We start from the raw sequence: 8,794 nt of genomic DNA, 5'->3' as shown, positions 1-8,794 counted from the left end.
TCCCTTGAGAAAGCACACACATATATATGTATATATATACATGTATTTGTGAGTATATTTTCATATGGTTTCCTAAAGGTAACTCTGACTTGAATTATCTGCCTTGATTAATATCTGAGAAGTTCTTTTTGTTTTAACTTATTTTAAAGCGTTTATTTACTTTGGAACATAACAAGTGTTCAGGCTCAAATTAGAACAAGACCGAGGTGACTGTCATGAGACCGTCGTCTCCCTGCATATTAAAACAAAGCCAACCTCCATACGTAGTTAATTGTCACGTCGAAAATAGTAATATATCCAAAAATTACGAAAACTCTACAAGTGCAGAGTTCTTTATAGTTCAAAGTAATTTGTATGTTTGTTAAAAACTACTTCAAAAATGCTGTTTGACTTTTAAAGACAAAACCAATATTAAGTATTTAATGGTCATGCCGAAAATAGTAATATATCCAAAAATGACCAAAACTCACCAAGTGCAGAGTTCTTTATAGTTCAAACCAATATTAAGTAATTTTTTTTTTTTTTGCATACATTATTGCTGATATTCATGCTGCTCCTCTTTGATCAAATTGTCTCTAGGATGGATTAGGGCTGGGGGTCAGGGTTAGCTTTTTTTTTTTTTTATATTTGATATGTAATTCTATGTCGATTTTTTTTTAATGTTTTCGAGTATGCTGAAAACGAATATCACAGTTAAATTCGGGGCTTATAAATCGTTTACCAGATATCAATAAACATGATGTATAACAAATAGATAACACAGAAAATAGACTTATAGTTTTAAAAGGTTTATTAGAAGAAAAATATGTAACCCACAGTGGGGACCCTAACAGGTACTACCACTCCGGGTCAGAGTGGACCTGGGAGCAATGGTAATTAAAGGGTGGCTCCACACTCCCCAAGCCCGCTTATGGAGCTTTACCATCGGATACAGTTTAAGGTCATATCCAGGACCCTGAAGTGGCGGCGGCTATCCTGTTCTTGTAGAAATTTTGGATGGGAGTGGTCTTCTTCTGGGAGAAGTTTCGGCTGGTTGCTAAAAAAAAAAAAAAAAGAAAAAAGAGACAAGTTTTAATCCAACGGAAATGGAATCATGTCGCTACAAGTCCGAGTAATTTTGAAATGGATATATCTATAAAAGTGAAAGTGTACAACTTATAGTATAAACCATTGAAATGTTAGATATAGTTTCCTTGGCCATGGATCTAACGTAATAAATTCATATGACCCTTAATCAATAATGGTTACTGTGTCAAAGTTAAAAATAAAGGAAAAATATATATAAGTGTAATTATTACTTCACGCGACAAATAGCTAGGGGGTTGCTTTAATCCACGATGTATTTGTAAGTCATGCCGTGCTTTCTTTTCTCTAGCTTTAATTTAAACCTACGTCACTGCCAGTGGTCATACACGCAAACACGTAACGGGTTCTAGCCTTCCTCCCTGCTACCACGCGTTTTTCCTTGTTTGGCTCAACACAAAACCCCCAAACTCCCACGGCTAAAATGCTAGTTTTGTACAAAGTACTGAGATGCCAGACAATTATGCTAGTTTAGAACTTTCAGGTCCAAGTAATCAGCCACATTTTTCAGTTTTGGGGCATAAATATTACTGCAAAGGCGTGTAAAGGGCAAACTCGAATTTGAGCGCAATCGTTATTCTAATAATTGCTAATTTTTAATATGCCATTATTATTATCATTTTTTTATATGGATCAGCAAGATATTTTTAGAACAGCTTATCACTTATTCTCTGGTATATTTTTGGTTTTAAAGTATTATTTTAGTATTAGTGTTTAATCTTTCAGTATTTATACAATTTAACATTTTGATATTTACATTTATGTCGAGGTTTAGTGTTTATTATTTGATCAGTTATAATTTAATTTAGCGCTAATTTATAAGTTATGTTTTAGTATCTAATCATGATTTTTTTTGTTTTTAATTATTAGTTTTAGTTTTTATAGTTATTTAATATATTATAATTTATTAGAATATATTAACAGTAGTAAAATTATATTACTGATCCATAATGAAAATGATAATTATAGCTGGAACAATTATATCGAGAGCATTGCCAGGGCCGCTGCGAGGAAGGTGGGCTCTCTCTCAAGGCCACTATTCGCCCATGTATGGAGTATTGCTGTCATATTTGGGCTGGTGCATCGGCTACTAGTCTCTCACTCCTTGACAGGGTTCAAAAGAGAGTCGCAAATCTGATAGGCCCTAAACTGGCATCTAAGCTTCAGCCTCTGTCCCATCGTCGAAACGTTGCATCCCTCTGCCTGTTCTACAAGTATTATAATGGTGAATGCTCTGATGAACTGCAAGCACTTGTGCCCCCACAACGTAAACACCCTCGACAGACCTGACAAGCTGCAAAATCCCACCCCCACACTGTAGAGATCCCTACATTTAAAAGATCTTTCTACTCCAGTAGTTTCTTCCCCAGAACTGCTAGAATTTGGAATTCCATTCCAGGTCACTGCTTCCCCAACTGTACTGACATGCATAAGTTCAAGTGCAACGTGAACCAACACCTCCCTGCCCAAATCCCTACATAGTACCCTAGTAGATGTTTCCCCCTGATAGTGGCAAAGTGCCTTGTTTGGGGTGAAATTGTAATAAAAAAAAAAAAAAAAAAAATAGTAATGTAAATATTTGTATATAATTACAAAGCATATTGTTCATGCATTTACATACAAATCCACATGAACAAGGAAACCTATCTCTCTCGGCAAAAATGAGTTCAAACTGAAGAAATGTTATATATAATTGTTTTCGGCTAACTTTACCAAATCTGTGCGTATGGTAAAAATAAGTAAAAAAAAACAAGTAATGTTCAACGCTGCAAGAGAACTAGAAAGAGAATAAAAGTTAATAGACAGGATAAAGTCTGGAACAAAAAGAGAAAAAAGAAATTAGCGAAATTTATCAGGTGCGAAAAAAGCGAGTAATGTTCAACGGTACTGGAGAACAAGAAAAGAAAGGGCCAATTAGAAGCTGGAATCATCAAAATAGGGGTAGGCTATAGAAACAAAATTTTTCAAATAAATGCCAAAAGTGGCTTATTATATGTAAATAGATGGGAACAAAAAAATTGGAGGGTCGCTGGCCCCAAACGTGATTTGACCGCGTCAACACGTGAAAATGGCCCAAATTTCGGCCCCGAACACACTTAATCATTTATTGAAAGCCACAGGATGCATTTTTTGACTATAAATGCATTTGTATCATTAAATCTAACATTCCCATTGGCTATCTCACAAGTAGGGTTTTTTTTTTTTAGGGTATCTCAGAGTCCAAAATGGGTCAAAATTACCCCAAAACTAGCCAAAAATGGTTGGAAATCACGGATTTTCCAAAATGCACCTCCCAAGACACACAGGGTGCAATTTTTGACCATAAATGGCTCTATAAATTTAAATCTAACATTCTATCCCACCTATATAGGGCTTTTCAAGGTATCTTAAGGGTTCAAAATGGGTCAAATTTACCCAAAAATTAGCCAAAAATGAATGAAAATCACGGATAATCCCCAAAATGCAGGTATTATATCTCATCGGGCTCCTATAAAAACTCCTGTATGGCTTTTTACAGTTGGAAGACTTCCATTTGTATTTAGAGATCTTTGGGGGATGTAAAAAGGGTCAAAACAATCCAAAAATGACAAAATTACGCTTTACGGTACATAACATATGAATCATTAGTTCATTCATCAATGATACTGTTTAGAAACATTGTAACTTTACTACATCAACTTCTCAGAAAGTAATTAATTGTAAATTGAACATTGAATGTCAATAAAATGCTGTCCAAGAAGAGTCTGAATTCATAGTGTTCTCATAGTTACCCCAAAATTGATGAAAATGGCCCTCGATTCGCTATTTCTAGATTTGTAACCAATATATTGAATAACTTGATAAAAGCTATGAGTAATTAGCAAAGGAATTATTTTCTTATTTCAAGACACAGCTTCACTTCACATTACTTTAAAATCATTCAACAGTAAAATATCAATATAATGCATTAAATGTTGGCTGCAGCACAGGAATTTGCTACAGCTATTTTGATTGACTCCTGGAAATTCCGTGCACCAGTTCGCAGATTGTAAGTGACATGTGTTTGGCTGGCGATCTCGGTACATGGGACAGTGCTACGGATTGTACCCGATCTGTTTAATGAGTAGTTCAAATTGTTTGAGGTATCATGCTCTGGCACAATGAGCCATTTGCGAGAGAGAGAGACTTTTGATCGGCAAAGAATCTTCGTTCATGTACATCAAATTCATCAGGATTCACATCTTTTGAAAGTATATTGAGAAGGACATGGTGCTCTCGTTTCCATTTAATTATATTCACACGTCTGGAACCCTTTGCTTCGTAGACATCTTTATCGTAAATTTTTAGCCATCGATCAAGTTTATGTTTTATCCCAGGTATTGTAACATAACGAACATCACTTCCAAAGGCTTTCTGCCACAATTGTAGTAATCGCAAGGAGAACTGGTCAATATGATTTTTCTGTGTCGTGGTACCATATTTGGCAGCATGATGTTGCTGCACAGCTTGAACACATTCAGCCTCAGTTGGAAGAGAATCAAGCAGAAGATAAGTCCAATCGTCGTAATTATAATCTTAGTTCAATCAAATTCACAATTAATGCTATGCAATGTTATCGTGACTATTTAAAGATGCCATTCCATTGATACAGAAAGAAAACATTTCCTTATTTGGTAATTTTCCATCTATAACTCAAATTAAGCCCCTTTTTGACAACCTATGTTGATTCTTAGGGACTTTTTGACTCATTGGCTAAATCGGCCATATTTAGCCCCTTTTAAAGGTCCTTATACCCCTCATTAACAGTGCAAAAGTTAGGAGAGTGCCTGCTTCAAGCATTTCCCAACAGTTTCTGCCATGTAGAGGTGTCTTTGAGCCCATGGGATGTGCATTTTGGAAAATCTGTGATTTCCGACCATTTTTGGCTAATTTTGGGGTAATTTGACCCATTTTGGACTCTGAGATACCCTAAAAAAAAAAAAACCCTACTTGTGGGATAGCCAATGGGAATGTTAGATTTAATGATACAAATGCATTTATAGCGAAAAAATGCACCCTGTGGCTTTCAATAAATGATTAAGTGTGTTCGGGGCCGAAATTTGGGCTATTTTCACGCGTTGACGCGGTCAAATCACGTTTGGGGCCAGCGACCCTCCAATTTTGACCCGTTTGAACAAAATCACTTGTTCCCATCTATTTACATATAAATGAAGGTAATAAGCCAGTTTTGGCATTTATTTGAAAAATTTTGTTTCTATAGCCTACCCCTAATCAAAAGTCATTAGACAAAAAAGAAATCAAGTAAATAGGACATTATAAGAAAAAATTCATCAGGTGCTGTAAAGAAATGCTCTTTTAGAATCTTCAAGTCTCAACACTCATTAGTAAAAATAACTAAAAAAACAAGTAATGTTCAACGCTGCAAGAGAACTAGAAAGAGAATAAAAGTTAATAGACAGGATAAAGTCTGGAACAAAAAGAGAAAAAAGAAATTAGCAAAATTTATCAGGTGCGAAAAAAGCGAGTAATGTTCAACGGTACTGGAGAACAAGAAAAGAAAGGGCTAATTAGAAGCTGGAATCATCAAAAGTCATTAGACAAAAAAGAAATCAAGTAAATTAAGAAATTAACTGAAACCCATCTAAAACAAAGCAAATTCAGCAGCTGGTACAAAACAAGTGCTAAAAGGTGGTTTAGAGTCCTGAAGTCTCAACAATCACTAGAAAATTAGAAATAAATCAAGGTAGTGGTTGCAGCACCACCAAGACACATTGATACAATAAATGAAACCTTTATGAATTCGATGGGAAGTTGGAGTTGCTTATAAAAAAAAAAATATATTATTACTTACTTTAGGAATTTCTGGAACTGCTTCCAAGATGGGGATGAGAGGGGTCATGGGTGTTGCTGCTGCTGGTGCTGAAAACTTGAATAACTTTTTCTTTTTTTTTAATTGTTTTTTTCTTTTTTTGGTTTGTTTGTTTTATTTATTTTCCTTTAGATCACAGTATTTTATTTTTTGTGAAATTTTCTTTTTTTTAAAAATTATAATTAGAAGAAGATATCAATACTTACTTTATGACTTTCTGGAACTGCATCCAATATTGGGATGACAGGGTCATGGCTGTTGCTGTTGAAACCTGTAATAACTACTTGTATTTTGCATTATTATTTTTACATTTTTTTTTAGGTTTATTTTCCTTTAGATCACAGTATTTTATTTTTTGTGAAATTTTCTTTTTTTAAACAATTATAATTAGAAGAAGATATCAATACTTACTTTATGACTTTCTGGAACTGCATCCAATATTGGGATGACAGGGTCATGGCTGTTGCTGTTGAAACCTGTAATAACTACTTGTATTTTGCATTATTATTTTTACATTTTGTTTTCGGTTTATTTTCCTTTAGATCACAGTATTTTATTTTTTGTGAAATTTTCTTTTTTTAAAAAATTATAATTAGAAGAAGATATCAATACTTACTTTATGACTTTCTGGAACTGCATCCAATATTGGGATGACAGGGTCATGGCTGTTGCTGTTGAAACCTGTAATAACTACTTGTATTTTGCATTATTATTTTTACATTTTGTTTTCGGTTTATTTTCCTTTAGATCACAGTATTTTATTTTTTGTGAAATTTTCTTTTTTTAAACAATTATAATTAGAAGAAGATATCAATACTTACTTTATGACTTTCTGGAACTGCATCCAATATTGGGATGACAGGGTCATGGCTGTTGCTGTTGAAACCTGTAATAACTACTTGTATTTTGCATTATTATTTTTACATTTATTTTTTTCGGTTTATTTTCCTTTAGATCACAGTATTTTATTTTTTGTGAAATTTTCTTTTTTAAAAAAATTATAATTAGAAGATATCAATACTTACTTTATGACTTTCTGGAACTGCATCCAATATTGGGATGACAGGGTCATGGCTGTTGCTGTTGAAACCTGTAATAACTACTTGTATTTTGCATTATTATTTTTACATTTTGTTTTCGGTTTATTTTCCTTTAGATCACAGTATTTTATTTTTTGTGAAATTTTCTTTTTTTAAAAAATTATAATTAGAAGAAGATATCAATACTTACTTTATGACTTTCTGGAACTGCATCCAATATTGGGATGACAGGGTCATGGCTGTTGCTGTTGAAACCTGTAATAACTACTTGTATTTTGCATTATTATTTTTACATTTTGTTTTTGTTTTATTTATGTTACTTTAGTACATTGCATTTTACTGAGTGTATGTTAATTATTTTGTTAATTTTTATTAAAATAAAATACCTGTAACAGAAAAATAATTCTGGCTATGATCAAGCATGGGTGAATATTTTCGGTTAGACTTGCTAAAGTTGGTTAAAGGAAATATAAGCAGAAAGGAATTCGTTTTAATCACTAGCAACACAACGAAAGAAATACTTACCTGAGGATTGTGCTGATTCTAACTAGAAGCTGCAGTAATGGAAAAGAGGAAAATTAAACTTGTCAATTACAAAAACTGAAATCGAAAAGAAGAAACGCTTGATGCTTTACTCACCTCTGGCTGGTCGTGGTCGCCATCAAACTGAAAAAGGAGGGAAAGGGTGGAATCCACTAGTTACCAGGTACCGTACAGGAAAGGACAGTCTGGGCAGGTAGGTGATGATCTCCCCAAAGTGGAGCGCTACATAAAACATGCATTGCTACGAACATCCTCCGAAAAAGGCGGTTTCTACTCAGAATAAAAGGCGGAGCAGAAAACGGAAGTGTTCTCTCTACTCAACACGATTCCTAGAGAGATACCACAAGATTGTGCGTGAATGAGGAGGAGGTGATGAAAGCTCACAAAACTGCCATTCCTACTATCGTATCGGATATTATTAATCGGAGGTCCATCATTGCATTACCGCCCCAGCTCGTAGTTGATAGATAGTAGGAATAATATTACCAGCGCCCTTCAGGCAGCTTGTGAGAACACACAAACTAATGGTAGTATTACTCTAGTCGTTCCTGGTCGAATGGAGCCATGCATGCATTATGTAGTAACACGAGCACGTGTCGCCTGATAAGAAAGAGCGTAGGCTCACCCACTTGGGGAGATTCCCTATCCAGACTTGCACCTATTTGTACACCTGGAACCGGACTCAGAACCTCGACAATGAGAAGAGTCAAGGAGAGCAAGGTGTTGAACTACCTAAAGAGGTCACCATATAAAACAAGCGTTGCTGTGAACAACCTTCCAAAACGAGGGAAGGGACTTTTTGTTCTCTCTACCCAACAGGATTCCTAGAGAGATACCACTAGATTGTGCGTGAATGTGGAAGAGCCTATGAAAGCTCACAAAACTGCCATTCCTACTATCGTATCGGATATTATTAATCGGAGGTCCATCATTGCATTACCGCCCCAGCTCATAGTTGATAGATAGTAGGAATAATATTACCAGCGCCCTTCAAGCAGCTTGTGAGCACACGCAAACTAATAGCAGTATTACTCTAGTCGTCCGTAGTCGAGTGGAGGCACGCGTGAATTACATAGTAGAAACACGAGCACGTGTCGCTCCCTCTTCGGGGGAATTCGGAAAAGCGCACCTTGCGCTGCAGGTATTTGTTGAGCTGGGAGTTGACTCAACACCTCGACACTGAGAAAAGAGCTTTAGAAAAGCTCCAGATTAGTTACCTGCAAAGTCGAGGAAAGTTGGAGGACCAGGCCTGCGAAGGAGAACACACACAATTTGGGCC

The 8,794-nt window shown here is 35.3% G+C and overlaps 1 long non-coding RNA gene across 1 annotated transcript; it reads right to left on the bottom strand.

The window, feature by feature from the left end:
• Positions 1 to 772: 772 nt before the first annotated feature.
• On the bottom strand, positions 773 to 8,530 carry LOC145271077 (uncharacterized). Its single transcript, XR_013865682.1, has 2 exons — positions 7,612 to 8,530; positions 773 to 7,526 (listed from the first exon to the last, which is right to left on the bottom strand). It is a non-coding gene; the product is annotated as an uncharacterized LOC145271077 (long non-coding RNA).
• Positions 8,531 to 8,794: the final 264 nt, after the last annotated feature.

Source organism: Euprymna scolopes, chromosome 46, assembly GCF_053919585.1.
Source record: "Euprymna scolopes isolate OS-2025 chromosome 46, ASM5391958v1, whole genome shotgun sequence".
NCBI lineage: Eukaryota > Metazoa > Mollusca > Cephalopoda > Sepiida > Sepiolidae > Euprymna > Euprymna scolopes.
Note: the sequence above shows the minus strand (reverse complement) of the source record. Positions and strands in the feature narration are given on the sequence as shown.